Raw genomic sequence first — 23,037 nt, 5'->3', positions numbered from 1 at the left:
ACCGGTTCAACAGAGTCCGGGTGTTCCCACGCCCTTCGAGAGATCAAATCCAGGAGCTCATCGAAGGGGGAGACACCCAGGAGGCAGAGGGCTGAGCCCCGAAGGCCTTGAGGAACACCGACTCCTCAGCAGAAGGGGGTTTGGACTGCCAGTCTCCTCATTGCTTAAGGATTTCCAAGATGTCCGCAAAGGATACATCATCCGAGGACGACTTGGGGGACCCTTCCACATCATCGAGGTCGGTATCCGAGGTGAGAGACTCATCAGGGGAGTCGACGTGCTTCCACTTGCACTGTCTCTTCCTCGGGGGTTCCTCCGAGGATGTTTCGGAGGGACCTCCAGGAAGAAGGGAACCCCAAATGGGGGTAACCTCAGGCCCCAGGGCTCCGCTGTCATGAGACAGGGGGATTGCAAAGGAACCAGTCTCCGTGCCAAGGGAAGGTGGTGGTGAGATGGTAGAAGTGGCCAGAGAGGATTTGGCAAAGGCACTCCTCATGGCCTTGAAGGCGGGACCCCCAGAGTCCTGGGAAGGTTCAACCCCTAGGCCACAACAGCAGTTGGAACTCCCGCCGCCGACGCGCCGAGAGGGAGGCTCGGAACTGAAAGGATCGGTCCCGAAGCGTCCCCCCCGGGGCCGACAGAGGAGGTCCGCGTACCGAACACCGACCCGAACGGCGGGGTTGGAGTTAGGGTTGGAACCGACCCGACAACCTCCACCGGCTCCACCAACACCGACTCAAACGGCGCCAAAGCTGTTGGAGGGGGATCCGAGATGGCAGGGTGGGAAACCGGCTCCGGAGCCGACTGGGCTGGAGCCGAGACCAACTTTTGAAAGACCGGAGACTGAAAAAGCCTTTGAAGCACCCTGTCTACATCCGAATCAGACATCCTCGACGACCGAGAAGAGACCGACCGGGTCCGAGTCGACTTCTCCGCCGGCTCCGAAAGACTGGGGGACCGGCTCCGAATGGTTTCGAGAAGTATCGGCGCCGAGGGAGATTCCAGCACCACTGCAATTTCCCTCGGAGCCGATGTGGACTTCGGCACCGATGGGGAAGAGTCTGAGCGGGCAACCTTCATCGGCTCCGAAGGCAGTGGAGCCGATGGAGATGACTCGCCTCTCGATGCCCGAGCTCTCAGCTCCGAAGCCAGAGGAGTCGAGGCTGGAGACATCGAGGCAGACCATTCCGCCCTCGGCTCCGAAGTCCGTGGAGCCAACGGAGAAGCCTGCCTTGACTTTTTTGCTGCCGGATCTGACGGGCTGGTCGGAGCCGAAGATTTTTTCTTCCTCGACGGGGAAGAAGAAGATAGGGCTTCCTCAAAGGAAGGGGTAATAAGCCCTTTCAAAATCAACTTATTTTTCCTCTCTTGGAGCACGCGAGAGGAAAAAGCGTGGCAAACGCTACAGGATTCCTGGAGGTGCTTCGGCCCCAAACAGTATACACATAAAGAATGATCGTCCGTAATGGACATTTTATAATTGCATTTTGAACATTTTTTAAATCCTGATGGCCTATGTTTCTTCGACATGGCTATCTACTTCAACACTGACTTCAAAGAGAAAAATAACACGTAGACTAGGGCAAGGTCCCTCTAAGTTAAACGGGATCACTTACCACCAAGAAAAAATACAAATTACCACAAAAAATTTTAAACTACACAATCACACAATAAGTAGCTGTTAAACAGCCCTAACTAAGGCGCGTGGGCTAGGCAAGGCCCCTCTAACTTAAACGGGATCCTTTACCATCGAAGAAAATACAATTTTACCACAAAATTTTAAAATACTCAGTCACACAACAATAAGTAGCTGTTAAAACAGCTTTTGGGTAAGTTTAGCGAAAATTCTGACAGAAAAATAATCACTAAGAGGCACTTAGCTCAGCCAAGTCCGAGACCACGTCTATGCTGTAGAAGCGGCAAACGAGATCTGGGAAGCAGTAGTGGTGCATCTTGGGACATGAGGTAACTCAGCCAATAAGAGACTTCGTTCTATTGTATAGCGTGCCGAGTTGGAGCCGAGGATCGGCTCGGAACCCATCTGTAGAGAATGTAGGCGAGATAGGATCACATTACATCTTATGTTTTCCTGGTGTTGCAGTTTCCCTGCTTTAAAGGTTGCTTTTGCACACTTATCAAGACCAAATGACATTCTTATATCATCTGAAAAAGTTTTGACAACTTGCTGTTGTGCTTTCAGTTTCTCATCTGATGAGATATACAGTTTTAAATCATTGACAGAGAAGATGAGAAGTCTTTACAATTTGTTGTTTTCTAGGAGCCAGATTATAGCCATGGCATAAGCTGTTAATTAGGCAGCTTAATGGGTTAAGGGCAAGGCAGAACAGCAACGGTGACAGAGAGTCACCATGGAATATCCCCCTTTGAATTTTTATCCCTGGGATAATAATTTGTCCTTTATCATGGCTTAATTGCAAAGTGATCTGCCACTGTTTCAAAGTCACTGTAATATAGTCGATCAGTGTAGGATGTATGTTATACATTTTTAAGCACTCTTTTATCCATGAATGTGGGATACTATCAAATGCTTTTTTAAGTCAAGCCATGCCATACTTAGAGTCTTCTCCTTTTTACAGTTCTCCACTATGACTGTATTTAACTACAAATGATCCTTTGTTCCATATGACTTTCTTTTATTGCCCTTTTGTTCTACTGCTATAATTGACTACAAACTCTGTCAGCATCAATTCCCGTGTATAGTTTATATGTCATTGGAAGACAAGTTATTGGTCTATAATTTTTAGGGTAGCTTGCAGGTTCACTCTTAAGTAGGAGCATTGTTTTTCCTGTTGTTAACCAGGTTGGTGTCTGTTCGGGGTGAGCATATAAATAGTTCTTACTCATGGCTAAATCTTCGTGCAAAGATGTTAATACTTTCAGCCAAATGTTAGTTACTGCATCTGGGCCTGGGGTTTTCCAATTAGAGGCTTTCCTTAACTTTGTTTTAATCTCTTTGACTGTTACTTCATCCCATTTCATATCCTGTACCTTTAAACCTCTTATTCTTTCTTTAACTTCTCTTGTCCATTTAGCATCTTTGTTATATTGCACAGGATCTTCATAGATACTTCTCTAAAATGTATCTATTTCTTCTTTTTTTTTGGCGGTCTTTCAATTCCTTTTACCTTATTTCCCAATTCTCTATAAAAACTTTTTGGGTAATCAATAAATTGCTTATTTTGTACTTTTCGTTTATATTTATCTTCGTATCTTCTAAGCTATTCTGCCTGTGCTTAAATTTTTATTGTTATTTGCGATAGTGCATGACAGATTCTGGTCTGTTCTAATAATGCACATTGCTTTTATCACATCTATCTTTCTTACTATTTTTGTTGATCTGTTCCCTCTTCTATATTCTTCTAACAGTGACACTTCTTGTCTTAACTGCTTTATTGTTTTCTCTATTCGATATTTCCATGATGGTATTCAATTTCTCCCCCTCCTTTCCCTCACTACCCTGTGCTCTTGTGACAGAACTTTATCCGTTATTAATTTAGCTGCACAGTAATATATCCTGTTTGCTTCTGTTATATTGCATGGATCTCTATGAACAGTCCTAATTAGTATTCATTTGTTTTATCAGACTTCTGACTTTTTGGGTGTTATTAACCTTCTGCAGTCTATATCTTTCATTGATCTTGATATATCTGTCCATGTCTATTAAATCAGATCTCTTGTTTGGTTTAGAGGAAGAGGAGGAAATCCCATGAAAGAGGTGTTTGTATCTGGTGCCAGTTGTAGCCCCCCTGAATCACTTTTAGCACTGACGAGTCAGAAACAATCTGTGGCCAAAGGGGAATGTAGAGACAGTTTCTGGGGTAGATTTGGAGAGATGGGGCAGGAGGAGTTGGGAAGGGGGAAAGAATGCTGGCATAGTTATTCTTAAGTATTACGCTATTCCTTTTTCTGAATATGTTCTTGCCTCTTGTTATTTCCCCCTGCCCTCTCTTTTTTGTTCCCTGTTTAGTCTGAGAAGGCAAGTCTTGTTTGTTCTGTTTTTAAATGGAAAAGAGAATTTGAGAGATTTAAAAAGACAGGGGATGAAAAATCTTATAAACTCCCTGTATTAATTTCCGTCTCTCATCAAACTGTTTTAGCACCCGTGTAGCAGATGGTCCAAACAAGCAGGAGTGTAGCTAGGATTTTCAAATTTGTACTCACAGCTCTCAAACTGCTACCCCCCTCCCCAGCCAAGCTACGGCAATTCTCGTAATTCACAGTTCACTCTTTTAGTGTCGATGAAGAGGCATTTGCTGTAATGCCTCTTCAGTAATATAATATAGATTCACTCAAACTCGGTTCCTTGAATTGAAAATGAACCTGAAAGTCAGTTCTTTGAAAAATGCAGCATGGTAGTTGGGGTAGGGGAGTGATGCTTTTGTTTTCTGTAACTAAGGTACAGGTTTTGAGCTTGAGTAAATTACTAACCACCTGCTACCCCTAACTAGGGTGTTTCATTCACACACACACACACACACACACACACACACACACACACACACACACACACACACACACACACACACACACACCCCTACCTACCTCTTAGTGCAAGAAATATGGACAGAGCCTAAAATAAACAGGGACAGATATTAAATAATGCTCTCGTGAACTTAGAAAGTTGCTAGAATAACAGGATTTGTGCTAGTATGAGAAAGTTGCTAGAATAACAGGATTTGTGCTACTATTAATTTTTCTAAAGGACGTGAAGTCTGAAACTCAAATGTCTGTCATTATTTAGCAACTTCAGCCTTCAATGATTTTCTAGTAAATCACAAAATTTATGAGGAACAGACAAAAAATATGGGACAAAAATCTGGACATTCTGCAAAATTTGGACAGTTGAGAGGTATGCTACCTACCTCTCTCACACACACACACACACACACACACACACACACACACACACACACACACACACACACACACACACACACACCTCTCAACCTCTTACAGCAACAAACCCATAAATAAAACTGAGGCAAAGGCCCAAAAATAAGGATTTTTTTTTTAAATCTTGCTCTTATAAACTTAGAAAGATAATAGAATAGTAGTAGATTTTGCATTAGTACGAATTTTCTGAAAGGTATGAAATCTGAAACTCAAATGTCTGCCATTATTTTCTAACTTCAGTCTTTAATGATTTGCCACTAATTTGCCAGAAAACCGCAATTTTATGAAAAAGGACCAAAAATGTGATGCAAAAATATAAAATTGCCAGACAATACAGCTGGGAACCTGTCAAATAAGGGACACCATTTTAATATGAGCACTGTTATCTTGAGCAGCTGACAAAATTAGAGAATCTACATACATTTCTGAAATAAAAGTAATGTATAACTCTGATCATTAGTTATTTATAATTGTAAACCCTCCACGTTTTCTTCCAAAATTGCTATTTTGCGGAAGGATTATTAGGGGGAGAACAACATTTTGAGTCAAAATTGGGGACAGTTGAGAGGTTTGGATATTCCTAATTCTATAAAGCATTTATTTGCATGTACCTCTCAACCTCTTAATGCAGGAAATCTGGACAAGGCCAAATATATTTGGGGAACATACAAACTGTACTAAAAATTGATCTTGTATAAACTTAAGACAGCTGATAGAATAACAGGTCTTGCTTTAGCATGCATTTTTCTGAAGGTTATGACGTTTGAAACTTAATGTCTGTCATTATTTAGTGACTTCATTCCTAAATGATTTGCCAGAAAAGTTTTATTTTGCATTTTACAGCACGAACACCAATAAATATCTGCTAAACAAAGCAATGCAGTCTCACAATGAAACTAGACTTAGCATTAAAACTTCTCTGCCATTGAAACTCACATTCACTGAAACAGCATTGAAACCCACATTCAAAGAAAATACATTTTGCCAGTGGCAGATAAAGATTAACTTTGGGCTGTTTTCAAATCATAGGCCCCTTGCACATAAAACATACACATGCTCTTTGATACACCTCCCAGACTGTATTAAATTATATTCCTTGTACAATACAGTGTAATTGTCACAGAGCATTTTAAATTTATTGTTTTGAACATTTTTCCAGCAAACAATGAAACAAAATGCATGCACCAATAATGACAAAACAGCCCAATTCAGAACATTTCCATCATAAAAGTCTACTCAAACTTCTACAGTCCACCAGTATCAGTAAATATGCACAATCTCTGAACTAGTAAAAGCCATCTACATAATTCCACATTAAAAAAATCTGTAACTAATGAAGAGGTTGCTGCTAGCAAACTTTATATTTCATTGTTTCATCTACAAATAAAGTGCCTGTTGCCCTTGAGGAATAAACTGTCTATGTTGCATTAAAAAAATGATACGCTAGTAATATTGCAATAGGGAATGGATGGCAAACTGATAACAGGTTCACAGTTACTACTAGATATCTTCGCCAAAAAGGACTACATCATCCACCCCTATCAACAATGCATCTCTTTCACCCGATTGACCCAACAGTAATCCATTCACACACACACAGACACACAGACACACACACACACACACTCCATTGCTTACCTGATAATCTCGTTCACCTGATTGCCCCAACGATAATCCATTCACACACACACACACACACACACACACACACACACACACACACACACACACACACACACACACACACACACTCCATTGCTTACCTGATAATCTCGTTCACCCGATTGCCCCAACGATAATCCATTCACAGCCTCGATTGCCCCAACAATAATTAATTTGCGCACATTTCCCACTCGCAGCCAGCCGGACATGACGACGATAATCCATTGCCCCTGCTATACATTTCCCGCTCGCAGCCAGCCGGACATGATGTGATGTGAGCTCAGCTCTATGTTTCTGGCGCCCAGCAGCCGGATGTGATGTGAGCTCAGCTCTATGGTTCTGGTGCCCAGCATCCTTAAAGGAGCAACACTGTTTAAAAAGCTACCCCCTCTTCTAAATAAGTTGTACTGAAATCAGTACAGTGCGTATGCCTCCCGACGTCCCTGCAAACAAGACCTCCTTATCTAATGCTGAACTTAACATTTCAGACTTTACCTATTCAGAAAACTTCTGATTTCATACCCAGGTGTATCTCCTCTATATAGTAGCAGTAGCATCTGCTCAGTCACTGTTTAAGGCATATTTTAATACTTGAGACAGATTAGTAGAAACAATGGTATTCAGACAGGAACTACATTCAGGACGTGTAACAGATAATTCTCTCAAACTGACTGCACAAAACAAATTTCCACATATGAGCCTGACAGTTAAGAATTATGTATGCCAAAGTGGAAGAAGAAAATATTCTTTTACCAAATATGTACAATACATTTTCTTCTTTGTCCACAGGTGAAGGATCTGTGAGGGTGAGAACCTATAGTCTTATTTTCGTTTGCCAAAGAAGTAGAAATGGCAGCAGGGTCAGACATAAGGTGGTGGAATAATAGTTTATTAGCTTGCGAAACTTTGTAAAGTCTATCTGCTTTTTTGGGAACTGAAACATGACAGGATTACTACCGGTAGCATTAAAATACATCTTCCAAGGCTAGCACAATAGGAGATATGAAGTGGAATGAGTCATATCTACTTGTAACATATTATAATATCTCCTCAGCTAAAGGGGAACATCTACCTGTTCCCACAAAAATCCCTCATTTATCCTGGCTACTGTCTGAGAAAAGGAAAATTCCTCCAAGGGGGTTGTGTGGATCAAGTTTCCTCTGAATCAGAGAAATGGGTTTGCAGGAGGAGACACCCTGTCTCTGCCTAAGTCAGAATCCTCTGGTACATTCTCCTCTGGAATTTCTCTGCCAACATTATTCTCAGATAAGGATTTCTGAGCAAGGATTAACAGGCTGTAATAACTGCCTAGCTAAGGTAAGAAAATTATCTTTTCTAACAGACACCATGTCTTCAGATAAACGCTGTTTAACTTTTTTTTTTATTTTCAGGAAGAACTCAGGATGAAGACTGACTGGGAGAAGGCACGTCTGTCCTATCTATATATTTCCTTCCCCAGTTACCCCAAACAATATCTCCCAGAGTGACTCCCTGTCCCAGAGAAGATGGTTTTCCCCATGCCCAGACCAGACCAGATGCTGGAACAGCTGATGAAGATGTGACTGACCCCTGGTTTATGGCACCTGAAAGGACTACCCCAGAGGAAGCTGAATAAGTAAGTGAGTGGTCTGAGGAAAGATAAATAGCCACAGCAAATTCGCTTACTACAGGCTGAGACATTGACTGAGCCTGTGGTATTTGCAAGGGCTCTTGGGTAAGGTTTTTTTTTCTTTCTAGGTACAGTGAGAGACTGAATAGCAGGAGTGGTTAAGTATCCATGCTGTAACTGAGGAGGTCTCAAAGTCAATTGGAAGATAAGTTGGACGGCGCAGTGGTACAGAGGTAGCATTGTTGCCTCACAGCAAGAGGTTCTTCAGTTAGATTCTCGGCTGAGGTGCCTACTGTGTGGAGTCTGCATGTCCTCTCTGTATTCATATGGGTTTCCTCTGGGTGCTCTGGTTTCCTCCCATGTACAAAGATATGTTTCTCCCTGGGCATCTGCTGAAAATTGGCTTCTTTCCAAGTTGGACTTTTCCCGGTAAACAAATGTTAAATAAATAAACAAATAAATAAATAAATAAGTTATCAAAAAGTGTTCACATGCAGCACAATTACATTTTACACTCAAGTACGCAGTCCCCTATCACAGTAATACACAAACAGCACACAAATTCTGTCAGAAACCTTTTACATAAAAAAGAAACTTTACATAAAAAAATCTGGTACTTTGCCACCAAGTGTACACAAGCACTGACATACCCCATAAAGATCACTGCCCACTCAAAGTTTGCACAAACACTACATTGTCACACAAAAATAGCCAACACATAAGTTAGTGCTAAAAATAGCAGTCCCTGACAAGAAAACTTCAGATATTCAAAAAAATACCAGGTTTCTTGAAGGAGAAATATTGCTTAAAGCCCTAAATTAAAAAATATGTTTTTTTTACAGGTAGTAAGTTTGTGTGTAAGGGTTCCCCTCTGGGGACTTATCTGCAAGAAATAAAGCTAAAAGCTGGCTGCTCCTCCTGTGTCATCTCTGAGCTGTTTTTTCACAAGGCAGCAAAAAAGTACTGAAGAAAGCTTCATTTTGATTACTGATTTTCCTTGACAGAGCTGACCAATCAACAGTCATAGTGAAGGTGTGGGCGGGAGCAAGAGCTTTTGGAAGCTGGCTGGTTGTTGTGTCCTGGCAGAATACAACCCATTTAGCCTAAAGGCTACTGCAATAGTGAGACTGGTGAACACATATTATTTGTTATACCCATGAAAAGACTTAACAAATTATGTAAAGAAAGCTACAAACAAAAGAACAGAAAGATTTGAGGTGATTTATGAGGCAGGGAATTTAATGTGGTGCTTTTAATACATAAATTACCACTAGCAGGTAATATAAATGTTAAGTAATACAAGAAAGAAAATGTAATGAATGTAATACAGAAGAAGCAATGAAACAATATTTTTAAGTATACAAATAATGAACAATTTTGGAAAAGTTTGAAATGTGTATGAATGGGATGGGTTCAATAAATATAAACATGGATATTATTCCATGACCCCCCCCATTAATATTCCTAAACGTGCATGCTGATTGGTCAGCGTGTACGTTGTAAATCGACTTATACTAATGGAAAAAGGTCCGGTCGCCCGGAATTTTTCCATTAGTATAAGTCTTTTTTAAAACACTGTCTCGCTATGTTAAAGGAGTTTAACATAGCGAGACAGTGTGTAAAAAGCAACGGAGATCTTGCTTCCTCCGTTGCTTTTTTTTTAAAACCTATCTCACTATGTTAAATGGGTTTAACATAGCGAGACAGCTTTAAAATAAGCAACAGAGATCTCCATTGCTTATTTTAAAGCTTTCTCGCTATGTTAAACCCATTTAACACAGCAAAACAGTTTGTAAAAAGCAACGGAGATCTTGCTTTCTCCGTTGCTTTTTTCAAAACTGTCTCGCTATGTTAAATGGGTTTAACATAGTGAGACAGCTTTAAAATAAGCAACGGAGATTCTCCGTTGCTTTTTTTAAAGCTGTCTCGCTATGTTAAACCCATTTAACATAGCGAAACAGTAAAAAGTAACAGAGATCTTGCTTTCTCCGTTGCTTTTGCCCACAGCTCTGATGTACTGCGTAGGCATACATGCGCAGTACATCAGAACTGCCGCGGAATACCAGACAGCTGCGGAAGGGCAGCAAGGAGGCATTATATAATGCCATTATTTAAGAAAAGTAATTTTTTTTTTTCTTAAATAATGTCATTGTATAATAGCAATAACCCACTTCTGGGTGTGGGTAATGCTGGATTTACCCACAGTTGGCTTTGTTTGGCCACTCGAGCTTCACCCTTGTAACCAAACCACGCCAACCGTGGGTAAATCCAGCATTACCCACACCCAGGTGTGGGTTATTGCTATATGATATTATACTGAAAGAATGGAACTAGAAAGAAATGTGAAACTGATAAAGGGGACAAAATATTGCTTGAAGAAAAATGGGTACTGTGGAAAAAGAAATGTGATGGTTCATTGTATAATAAAAATAAAAAAGATGATAAGCTAGCAGATCCTGGTGAGAGTAGGAGCAGAGTGCATTGATTCTGGACTCTTTCTGGTTGGGGAGTGAGTGTCTGTGCTTAACATACCTGATTGGTCTGCTTGCTATTCGAGGCATCTACCAGAAAAAGGCTACAAATCTGCAGACCCTTGCATCATCTGGGACAAGACTGTGGATCACCAAACAGGCGTGGCCTGCTTCTCTTCTTGGGATTGGTGTAAAAAGTACAGTTGTGTATACTTAGCATAAATGTAGATGTTCGAGTGTCTTCACTGTTGCAGTCATCACATTTGGGTTATCCCTGCAGGGGTAGCCCTCGGCCGGCCTGAATACCAAAGACTTAGTATTTCTGCGTCGGTTGTTGTCGCTTGAAGACTGAAGTCAGATCATCACGGGTATAAAGGAAGGCAGCCGACGCTATTACATCAGTTTTTCTTGCCCAAACCGGTCAGGAGCCCCCAAAGTAGGAGGCCAGGCTCTGGTGGCAGGACCCCACCAGTGGAAAAATACCAATATGACCCTTCTAAGGAAAGGAGAACAACAAGGAAGAAAGGTAACAAAAAGAAAAAGGGGGGAGGAGGGAGGGAAACCAGGACTGCAACAGTGAAAACACTCAAACATCTACATTCATGGTAAGTATACACAACTGTACTATGTTCTTTGTGTTTCACTGTTGCAGTCATCACATTTGAGGAAATGGGTGGAGGCAGTCAAGGAAGCTAGGGACCGGCTAGCATGCACTGCAAGACTGCTGAGGCAAAACCTGCCCTGGATTTAGAAAAGAGAGGCAGGTGGCAATGTTTTGTAAAGGTGTGAACAGATGTCCAGGTGGCAGTCTCCAGGATGTCCCTGGTGGGGACCCCTCTGAGGAATGCTGCAGAGATGGAGGCTGCTCTGGTGGAGTGGGTCTTAAACCCATTGGGGGGAGGCTTGCCATGCTGCTTGTAGCAGACATGGATGCAGTGTGCTATCCATTTGGAAATGGTTTGCTTGGAGATGGCTTTGCCCTCTGCCCCTGAAGCAAAGCTAACCAGCAGTTGATCAGATTTTCTGAAGGGATTAGTTCTGTCCAGATAGTATCTGAGCTGTCTGTGCACATCTAGAGAGTACAGAATCCTTTCCCTCTTGTTTTGAGGGTTAGGAAAGAAGGTGGGCAAATGGATGGATTGGTTGAGAGCCACACAGGATGCCACCTTGGGCATGAAGGATGGATATGGATTAGTTCTGTGGGATACCCTATCTGCATGGAAGATGATGAAGGGTTCCACTGCCATGAGTGCTTGCAGCTCAGATACTCTTCTGGCTGAAGTGATGGCCAGGAGGAAGGCTGTCTTCCAGGAGAGAAATTTTAGCTCTGCAGAAGAAGCTGGTTTGAATGGAGGCAGGGTGAGCTTTTCCAAGACAAAGTTAATGTCCCAAGTCGGTGTTGGTGCCCTTCTGGGGGGCCTCAAGTTGTTAGCCCCTCTGAGGAACTGCTCGATCAGAGGGTGTGAAAAAAGAGGCTGCTCAGTAGGAAAATGAGTGGAAATAGAAGAGGCATGGATTTTTATAGAGGAGAAAGAGAGGCCACTGTGTAGTAGGTCAGCTAAGTAGTGCAGGATGGGGGGCTGTGCCGTATTGGCTCCCTTAGCCTGGATACAGGTGCAGAACCTTTTTCATTTATCTGCATAAGACTTTCTGGTGCTAGGGCATCTGGCCTATCGGATAACATCCAGAACCTGTTTACTGAGCAGGGCAGCTTGGTCAGGGGTCAGGTTATAAGCCAAGCTGCCAAACTGAGTGTCTGCAATTGGGGTGCATGAATTCTCCTGCCCTCTGGGTTAGGAGGTTGGGAACCTGAGGAAGATTTCATGGGGGCAGTGGGGACAGGCTGCGCAGCAAGGGGTACCAGTGCTGTCTGGGCCAGTCTGTAGATATGAGAATGGTTCTTGGTTTTTCCTCCCTTATTTTGATCAGTAACTTGTGAATGAGAGGTAGGAAAGGAAAGGCATAGACCGAGAGGTTTATCCAGAGGAAGGACATGGCATCTACTTTCCATGCCATGCAGTGATGCTCCCTGGTGCAGAATTTGTTGAGCTAATGGTTGGTGTGGGAGGCAAAGAGTTCGACCTCCAGGGTTCCCCATTTCTGAGTTATCAGTAAGAAGGTGTTTCTGTTGAGCTGTCACTTGTGGGGGGGCCAACAGTTTTCTGCTTAATTGGTCTGCCAGGGAGTTCAGACAGCCTGCCAGGTATTGTGCTAACAGGTGTAGATGCATGGAAGAGGCTGTGAACCAAAGGGTCATGGCCAGCCTGCACAGCGGGTAGGAATGAGTCCCTCCCTGCTTGATGATGTACCACATCACTGTGGTGTTGTCTGTTTTGATCAGGAGAACCCCTGGAGAGGGAAGGGGTTTGAAAGCTATCAAGGCCTGCTGCACAGCCATCATCTCTTTCAGACTGATATGCAGGGGGAGTTGATGGGGGTTCCATTGGCCCTGTATGCACCTGCCTCCAGGTGTGCACCCCAAGCGTAGTCTGACGCGTTTGTGGTGCGGGTCTGAGCAACAGGGTGTGGGGAGAAGGGCAGTCCCTTGTTGTGGGAGCAAGCTATTTCCCACCAAAGAAATTCCTCCCTCAGGCAAGGAATAATAGGTAAAAGTTTCTAGATCTTGAGAGTGTTGACACCAAAGGCTCTTTAGGTACCATTGAAGTTTCCTTATATTCACTCTGGCATATAAAATAAGGAATTATGCAAGATGATATGAGCCCCAGGGTTTGCAGGATTTCCCTTGCAGAAAGATGGTGCCTGGTGGCCAGTTGAGAGAATTAAGCTGATAGGAAACTTTCTTTCTCTGGTGTTAGGCATGCCATCTGGGATGCTATGTCCAGACTTGCTCCCAGGAAGATTATCCTCTTGGTGGGTACCTATTTGGATTTCTTTTCGTTGATTATGCACCCTAAGAAGGTTAGTAGGTCCTTTACAAAGGCCAGGTCTTTGAGCAGCTTTTCCTAGCTGTCTGCCTGAATAAGGCAGTCGTCTAAGTAGATATAAATTTGAATATTTCTTTGTCTGCAAAAAGCAATGACCGGAGCCAGGCATTTTGTGAAAACTCTGGGAGCAGTAGATAAGCCAAAAGGGAAGTGCAGAGAAAGTACAGTTGTGTACACTTACCATAAATGTAGATGTTCGAGTGCATTCACTGTTGCAGTCATCACAGTTGGGTTATGCCTACCAGGGTAGCCCTTGGCCGGCCCAAATACCAGAGACTTAGTATTTCTGTGTCAGTTGCTGTCGTTTGAGGACTGACGTCAGGTCATCAGTAGTATAAAGTAAGGCAGCCGATGCCATTACATCAATTTTTCTTGCCCTAACCTGTCAGGAGCCCCCAAGTAGGAGGCCAGGGTCTGGTGGAAGGAACCCACCAGTGGAAAATAAATACCAATATGTCCCTTGAAAGGAAAGGAGAACAACAGGTTAGAAAGGTAATAAAAGGAGAAAGAGAAGAAAAGGGGGATGGAGGGGGGAAACCAGGACTGCAACAGTGAATACACTTAAACATCTACATTTATTGTAAGTGTACACAATTGTACTATGTTCCTCGTGTTTCACTGTTGCAGTCATCACATTTGGGTTGATTCCCAAAGCTGATGAAAAGAGTGGAGGCAGTCAATGAAACTAGGGGCTGGCTAGGATGCCCTGCAAGACTTGCAAGAAAATGAGCAGAAATAGCAGAGGCATGAATTTTTATACAAGAGAAAGAGAGGCCACTGTGTAGTAGGTCAGCTAAGTAATCCAGGATGAGGGGGAGGGAGGGCTGTGCTGTATTGGCTCCCTTAGCCTTGATCCAGGTGCAGAACCTTTTCCATTTATCAGCATAAGACTTTCTGGTGCTAGGACGTCTAGCCTCACAGATAACATCCAAAACCTGTTGACTGAGGTTGGCAGATTGGTTTGGGGTTAGGGAATAAGCCAAATTGAGTGTCTGCAATTGGGAATGCAAGAACTCCCCTTCCCTCTGGGTCAGGAGGTTTGGAATCTGAGGAAGATGCCATAGGGGTAGCGAGGACAGGCTGCGGAGCAAAGGGTACCAGTCCTGGCGGGGCCAGTCTGAAGATATAAGAATGGTCCTTGGTTTTTCCTTCCTTATTTTGAGCAGTACCTTGGGGATGAGAGGTAGGAGAGGAAAAGCATAGACCGATAAATTGACCCAGGGGAAGGACAGGGCATCCACTTTCCAAGCCATGCAGTGATGCTCCCTGGTGCAGAATTTGCTGAGCTGATGGTTGGTGTGGGAAGTAAAGAGGTCGACCTTCGGGGTTCCCCATTTCTGAGTTATTAGGGTGAAGGTATTTCTGTTGAGTTGCCACTCGTGTGGATCCAGAAGATTTCTGCTTAATTGGTCTGCCAGAGAGTTGAGACAGCCTGGTAGGAATTGTGCTAACAGGTGTAGTTGCATGGCAGAGGCTGTGTGCCAAAAGGCTCATGGCCAGCCTTCATAGACGGTAGGAGTCCCTCCCTGCTTGTTTATGTACCACATCACAGTGGTGTTGTGTGTTTTGACCAGGAGAGCCCCTGGAGAGAGAAGGGGCTTGAAAGTTATCAAGGCGTGCTGCACAGCCATCATCTCTTTTTGACTGATGTGCAGAGGGATTTGCCGTGCACTCCACTGGCCCTGTATGCACCTGCCATTGTAGTCTGATACGTCTGTGGTGAGGGTCTGGGCAGCGGGAGGTGGAGAGAAAGGCATTCCCTTGTGGTGGGAGCATACTGTTGCCCACCAAAGAAAATCTTTTCTGAGGCAAGGAATTATAGGTAGAAGAGTTTCCAGGTCTTGAGAGTGTTGACACCAAAGTCTCTTTAGGTACCACTGAAGTTTCCTCATATGCAGTCTGGCATATGGAATGAGTAGTATGCAAGATGCCATGAACCCCAGAGCTTGCAGGATCTTCCTTGCAGTTAGCTGGGGCCTGGTGGCTAGTTGAGAGAAGTAGGCTGTCAGGAAAATTTGTTTCTCTGGACTAAAGTATGCCATCTGGGAAGCTGTGTCCAGACTTGCTCCCATGAAGATTATCCTTTGGGTGGGTGCCTGTTTGGATTTCTTTTCATTGATTGTGTATCCTAGGGAGGTTAGTAGGGGTTTTATAAAGGCCAGGTGCTTGAGCAGCTTCTCCTGGCTGTCTGCTTGAATAAGGCAGTCTAAGTATGGCTAAATATGAATATTTCTTTGTCTGCAAAAGGCAATGGCCAGAGCCAGACATTTTATGAAAACTCTGGAGCAGTAGATAAGCAAAAGGGAAGCACAGAGAACTGAAAGTGTTAAGATCCTGCCCTGAAGCGTAGATATTTCCTGCATGATTCCCTGATAGGAATGTGGAGGTAGGCCTCTTTTAGATCTAGGGTGGCTAGCCAAGTGTCCTTGGAGAGCATGGGTAGCAGCTGCTGGAGGGTGAGCATTTTGAATTTTGGTATTACCAGGAAGGTGTTGAGAATGGATAGATCGAGGATGGGGCTCCAGGTGCCCTCTTTTCTGAGCACCAGAAAAAGTCTGGAGTAGAAATCCTGGCCTATCTGTTCTGCAGGAATGTGCTCTACTGCCCTCATAGAGAGCAGGGAAAGGATTTGATTTTGAGCCTCTGCCCACTGATTTGTTGGTAGAGCTGGGAACCCTTTTGGGGTTGGAAGGAGAATTTGTATCCCTGATAAGCAATGTTCAGGACCCAGTGGTCCTTGGTAATGGTGGCCCAGGTGCTTGAGTGAAAGGAGAGTTTTCCTCCTAGGGGTAAGTGAAGGTGGGCAGAGGGAGGGGGTGCAGGAGATGAGTCATTTTGAGTTTTTACCATAAGAGGGTGGCTTAGAACTCCCTGATTTTGAAGTGGAGGTAGTCCACTGCTTATATATCTGCATTCCCTGGGGCTGCTGTCTGGGGGGTCTGCTTCCACGGGGCCTAGGCTGGGTCGGTTTACTGGGAGCAGGAAAGGACCAGTGTTTGGAGAGACAATGCCTGCTAAACCTAGGGGGCTGGACCTGCAAGAAAGCCTTAACTGTTTTCATAGATTTTGCTTTTTCTTCCATCTTTTTTAAGACCTCTTCTGCCTTAGTGCCAAATAAGTGGTCTTTGTGCAAGGGGGCATCCAACAATTTAGATTTGACATGATCTGGCAGGGGCTGTTCCTTAAGCCATGCATGCCTTCTAATGGCAGATCCTGTGACTGCTGCCATGAAAGAAGCTTCTAGGGCATCAAAACCACAGTGCAAGGTGTGTTTAGTTACTTGACTTGCAGAATGCATTAACTCTTGTAAATCTTTAGATTCTGCCCAAGCAGGAAAAGGAGATATTTTTTGTTTAAGGAGTTCTTAGGTATGTTACTGAAATTTCAGCATATGGAATTGACAATTTAGTGCCCTGATAGCAAGAGTAGCTAAGGTGTATACTTTCTTACCCCATCTGTCCAAAGCTCAGGAATCCCTTTCTGAGGGGGTGCGATTCTTAGTAGAGGTTGCTTTAATTCTTTTTGGCCCTTGAAAAATGACCTCGGGGTCAACTGTAGGATTTTGAAAAAGATATTTGTGGGAGTCAGGGACTCTATAGTACCTGTCTGGTTTTCTGGGAGCAGGAGGAAGGGCATCAGGAGTCAAGCTGGATTTGAGGAAAACATCCTCTACAACATCCAGGACTGGGGGGATGGCCAAAGGTCTGTGTTGTAGAAGATCCAGGAATTCCGAGTCTCTTTTTAGACTGAGGGTAGTCCTGACTCTCCCTTTGGAAATGCTCCCTTAAGGTATGCAGGGTTTCCCCAAAGGAAAAATCCTCTGGGTAGAGGCTGAAGGAATGGAATCCTCTGCATCAGAATCCTCATAAGTGGAGAGGGGTTGTAAGTCATCATATTCAGATGCATCCGATTCATCTGACTCTTGTTCAGACAAAACTACAGGGGACAGATCCCTTTTCCTTTTGGAGGGGGTAGCTTGGCTTCCCCTGATCAGCATTATAAGGTCTTTCGGCATTTTAAGCATTTGAGACTGAGGCAAGTTAGCAGGAACCTTAGAGTGGGTCGTCGGTTTCGTGGGTGTGGTTCATACCCTGGGCCTAAGAAACTCTGTAGTTTTAGAAAGAACAGTAGTCACAAAAGAAGACATTGGTTTGTGTTGAGATTCGGTAGTGTGAAGGACTTCCTCAGAAGCCAGTGCCTGCTCGGCAGCTCCGTGCCCACCCAAGGTTGAAGCGACCGCAGGATCCTTAATCGAAGAAGAGTTTTGCTGCATACCGGACTCCAAACAGGTCTTGGTAGCGGCCTGCAAATCAACAGAAGCATGCACCAGGGGCTGCGAAAGCACCTCACTGAGGACTGCAGAACTGACAACTAGCTTAACGGAAGTGTCACCGGTAGGTTTGGACCTGTGCAGTCTGTCTCTGTCTTTATCTTTACATTTTTTTGGAAGATCTGCTATCAGATGGCTTACCGAAGCCATATTGGAACTTGAGGACTGTAAACGAAAATATCTGGCTACAATAAGGGCCCAACGACGGATAGTTCTGGCGTTGAACAAAGCACAGAAGCGACAATGAGGAACACCGTGGTCTAGGCCTAAACAAGTGACGCAGTAAGAGTGGAAGTCTCAGTGTGGTATTTGTTTTCCACAGGCGAGACAATTATTAACTTTTTCTGACATTGGTTAGTGCAAGAAAAAAGGATCCCCAATGGGGTACTTAGCTTTAGAAGACTTCAACCTCAATTCGATAGACGAGACCAGCACTCATGCGAACTGCTTCTGTCTCCATGGCAAGAAAGACTGATGTAATGGCATTTGCTGCCTTACTTTATACTACTGACGACCTGATGTCAGTCCTCAAGTGACAGCAACCAATGCAGAAATACTAAGTCTCTGGTATCTGGGCCAGCCGAGGGCTACCCTGGCAGGGATAACCCAAATGTGATGACTGCAACAGTGAAACACGAAGAACATCTGAAAGTGTTGAGATCCTGTCCCGAAGCAAAGATATTTTCTACAGGACTCACCGTTGGGAATGTGGAAGTAGGCCTCTTTTAGGTCCAGGATGACTAGCCAAGCGTCCTTGGACAGCATGGGTAGCAGATACTGGCGGGTGAGCATTTTGAATTTTGGGATCACCAGGAAGGTGTTTAAAATGGACAGATTGAGGATGGGGTGCCAGAAAAAATGTGAAGTAGACGCCTTGGCCTATCTGCTCTGCAGGAACGTGTTCTACTGCTCCCAAGGAGAGCAAGGTATGGATTTGCGTTTGAGCCTCTCCCCACTGATTTGGTGGTAGATCTGGGAACCTTTAGGGAGGTGGAAGGGTGTGGAAGGAGAATTTGTACGCCTGCGACACAATGTTTAGAACCCATTGGTCCTTGGTAATGGTAGCCCATGTGCTTGAGTGAAAGGAGAATCTTCCTCCTAGGGGTATGTGATGGTGGTCAGAGGCGAGGTAGGGAGGGTGTGAGTCATTGAGAGTTTTTGCCATAAGGAGGTGGCTTAGAACTCCCTGGTTTTGAAGTTCAGGCAGTCCACTGCTTAGATCTCTGCAACCCATGGGACTGCTGTCTTGGAGGTCTGTTTCCACGGGGCCTAGAATGGCCCTGTTTACTAGATGCAGGAAAGGGACAGTGCTTGGAAGGAAAATGCCTGCTGAACCTAGGGGGCTGTACCTGTAAGAAATCTTTAACAGTCTGCATAGATTTTTCTATTTCTTCCATCTTTTTTGACACCTCTATTGCTTTAGTACCAAATAAGTTATCTTTCTGCATCTGACAATTTTAATTTGACACAGTTTGGCAGGGGTTGTTCCTAAAGCCATGCATGTCTTCTAATGACAGATCCAGTGACTGCTGCCCTGCAAGAAGCTTCTAGAGCGTCAACACCGTAGTGCAAAGTGTGTTTAGTTACTTGATCAGCAGAGTGCATTAATTTCTGTAAATCTTTAGATTCTGCCCATGCAGGAAGGGAGGTAATTTTTTGTTTAAGGAGTTCCAAGGTATGTTGCTGATATTTAAGCATATGGAACTGACAATTGAGTGCCCTGAATGCAAGAGTAGCTGAGGTGTATACTTTTTTACCCCATCTGTCCAATGCTCTGGAATACCTGTCTGAGGGGGTGGGATTCTTTGCTGAAGAAGCGTTAACCCTTTTGGGCCTTGAGTAATGATCTCAGGGTCCGGTGTTGGGTTTTTAAAGAGATAATTGTGAGAGTCAGGGACTCTGTAATACCTGTCTGGCTTTCTGGGAGCAGGAGTGAGGGCGTCTGGAGTCAAGATGGATTCAAGGAAGACATCATCTACCACATCTAGGACTGGGGGGATGGCTAACGGCCTGTGCTGTGGAAGGTCCAGGCCTTGCAGAACAGGCTCGTCAGGCTAATGGGGTGGTAGTTCCGGGGGGCCTCTGGTGGCTCCCCCCTTATGGAGTGGGTTAACCGTCGCTGTGTGCCATTCAGCGGGCACAAAGCCTGAGGTGAGGCTATGATTGAACATGGTACTCAGGTGGGGTGCCAGTTCGTTCTGTAGTTTGTGTAGAATGTAGGCTGGGATGTTGTCTGGTCCCATGGATGCTGTGTTCTTGGCTTTGGAGAGTGTGGTTTTTACCTGTGCAGCCGTGATTACAGGAACTTTGCATTCTTCCAATATAGAGATGGGCTCTTTAGGGGGAGAGAGGGGGGTAAGGTTAGCACTGAACCTATCTGCCAGGATGTTGGCAATATCAGTTGGGTCTGTATATTTAGTGCCATTGTGCTGTAACTCAGAGCAGATCTGAGTGTTGTCATTGAGATTCTTGACGTAGCTATAGAATGCTTTGTGGTTGTCTTTAGAATCAGTGGCAATTTTGTTTTCATAACTAGCTTTGGAGGATTTTATCAGGGATCGCAGCTTCTTACTGAGTCTGACCAGGGAGCTTCTCCACTCATGGGATTTTACTCTCTTTTGCAACAGTTTCTTCCTTCTGTTGTACAGTTTGTTTATGGCAGGGAACCACCAGATTGGCTTCCTTTTTTGGAGGATAGTGTCCTGGTTCTGTTTGGGATAGTACGATCCATGCACTCGTGTAAGTGCTTATAAAGTGCAATTGTGTAGGATTCAGTAGTCGTAACTGTATTGTCCATCTGTATGGGTGTCATGAAGTTCACCATTTCTGTCTTAAGAAGCATGAACTTGGCTTTGGAGAAATTTTTACCATGGTTTCCTTAATGGGGGGTGGGGGCAGGATGTGGATATCTAGGGCAATTAGCTTATGGTCAGATCGGACCAATGAGGCATTGACTTCAGGTGTGGAACACCGGTCACTCATGTTGGTAATGACTAGATCTAGGATATTTTTGCCCCTGGTGGGGGTGTGGATAAGTTGATCTAGGGCATTGGAGTTTATGAATTCCAGAAAACGTTGAGTGAAGGAGTTGGTACATGAGAAGTTTTCCCAATTAATGGTGGGGTAGTTGAAATCGCCCATTATTAGGGTGTCTGGTTGAATCCTAATATTTTCCAGTACATCAACAAAAGAGGAGTGGGAATCCTGGGGCATGGTGGGGGATCTGTAGCAAGCTGCAATTTGGATTGCAGTTTTGCCCAGAGTTAGTTGCACTTGGATAACCTCGGCTGCATTATGCTGAGCAACTAGCCTGGAGGTGTGGATATCCTTAATGAACATGGACACACCTCCGCCTTTGGTGTTCCGGTCCAGGTTACATGGCCGAAAAGTGTGGTATGAGTTATAGCCTGGTAGTGCAGGGGTGCTCTCTGGAGCCTTGAACCAGGTCTCAGTCACTGCACAGACATTGATGTTCTCCATTTTAAGGAGTGCCTCGAGTGAGTGCATTTTGAGATTTAGACTTCTAGCATTGAGTAGCATCACCCTCAGTTTTTGCTTGCCTGTTCCTGTTACGGTGGTGAATTTGTCATTTGAACCTTGCCTAAAAAAGGCACTATAGGGGCGACAAGAACCTTAGCCAGTATCCGGAATCCCAGGGGTGACAGGTGCAGGCCATCTCTGGAAAAGCATCGTGATCTGTCGACCATGTCATCCCAGGCAGACAGATACTGGATCCCTTTAGAATGACACCAGAACCTTAGCTAATTGTTGAAATCAATCATTTTGTCCTTGTACTGTGGTATCATTCTAGGTGATGGCAGAATGCTACTCAGGGCTAGGGTCATACCTGCCTGGGCTACAAGATCGGAGAACTCTTCCATGTCTCTTTTCATGTAGTCCAGGGAGGTATATCTCAGGTCGTTCACACCAACATGGACAATGACAGAGTCATATTTGTACTTGTTGTGGAGTGACCTGAGTGCATGGGTTATGTGGCGGATCCTGGCACCCGACAGGCAGCTGACAGTAGCCTTCTCCTTGTTTAGCCTGGTGAGTGGGACATCAGTGTGCCTGACTATAGAGTCACCTATGACTAGTGTGTTGGGTACATTGTTTTGTCTTATTGGCTGTGGTTCAGTGGCACACTGAGTTTGCGGGCTATGTGTCATTTGGGTTGTGTTGCGGGGTGGAGGTTGCTTGCATTTCTGCTTTGTAGGTCTCTGTTGCTTGAGAAGATTATTATTGAGAGTCTCCGTGAATGTTTTTGTGTTTCTATGTGTGGATTTTGGTGGTGTAGATTTAGTGAGACTATGTGATGAGTGTGGTGTGGTGCAAGTGTTTACCTTCTCTTCTTGACTGTCAAGTTCAGTCTTGGTTGGAGAGAGCTTTACCTCCAGTTTGGCTAGATAAATGCATCTCTCACAGGCTGCAGTGTTGGGTGGTAGGAGGAGAGGGTTGTCTGTGTACGAGGCAATTTCTACATTGCCCCAAGATGCCCAGATTCATCAGATAGACAGGGGAGAACATTGGGAGCTGAGCCTTGGACATGTCTGAATAAAAAACTTTTAGTTATGTACTTACCATAACTTCGGATGTATGGGATCCATCTCGCCTACATTCATGACAGATGGGTTCGGAGCCGATCCATCGGCTCCGACTCGGCAACTTATACACTAGCACGAAGTCTCTCATTGGCTGGGCTACTCCCTATCCCAGGATGCACTACACCTGCTTCCCCAGATCTTGTTTGTTCGCTTTCATACACCCATGTAAACACAGAAAACACTATTAGTCACTATAACCAACTAAAGTTCTTCAAGAAGAACGCCAAGAAAAAAGTGACTACAGCTCCTCTAAATCCAAATGGAAGGGGAAGGAGGGTGGGTACTTATGAATGTAGTGAGATGGATCCCATACATCCGAAGTTATGGTAAGTACATAACTAAAAGATGTAATGGGATCCTATCTCGCCTACATTCATGACAGATGGGACAGCGTCCCTAGCACCTACATCCCGGGTGGCTCATTGGAATACACTCCTGAGAACTGTGGAACCAAAGGAAGCTCTGCCTCGAGAAACCACATCCAATTTGTAATGAGAAATAA

The sequence above is a fragment of the Protopterus annectens genome, chromosome 6.part0, assembly GCF_019279795.1.
Source record: "Protopterus annectens isolate FY-2018-M chromosome 6.part0, PAN1.0, whole genome shotgun sequence".
NCBI lineage: Eukaryota > Metazoa > Chordata > Ceratodontiformes > Protopteridae > Protopterus > Protopterus annectens.
Note: the sequence above shows the minus strand (reverse complement) of the source record.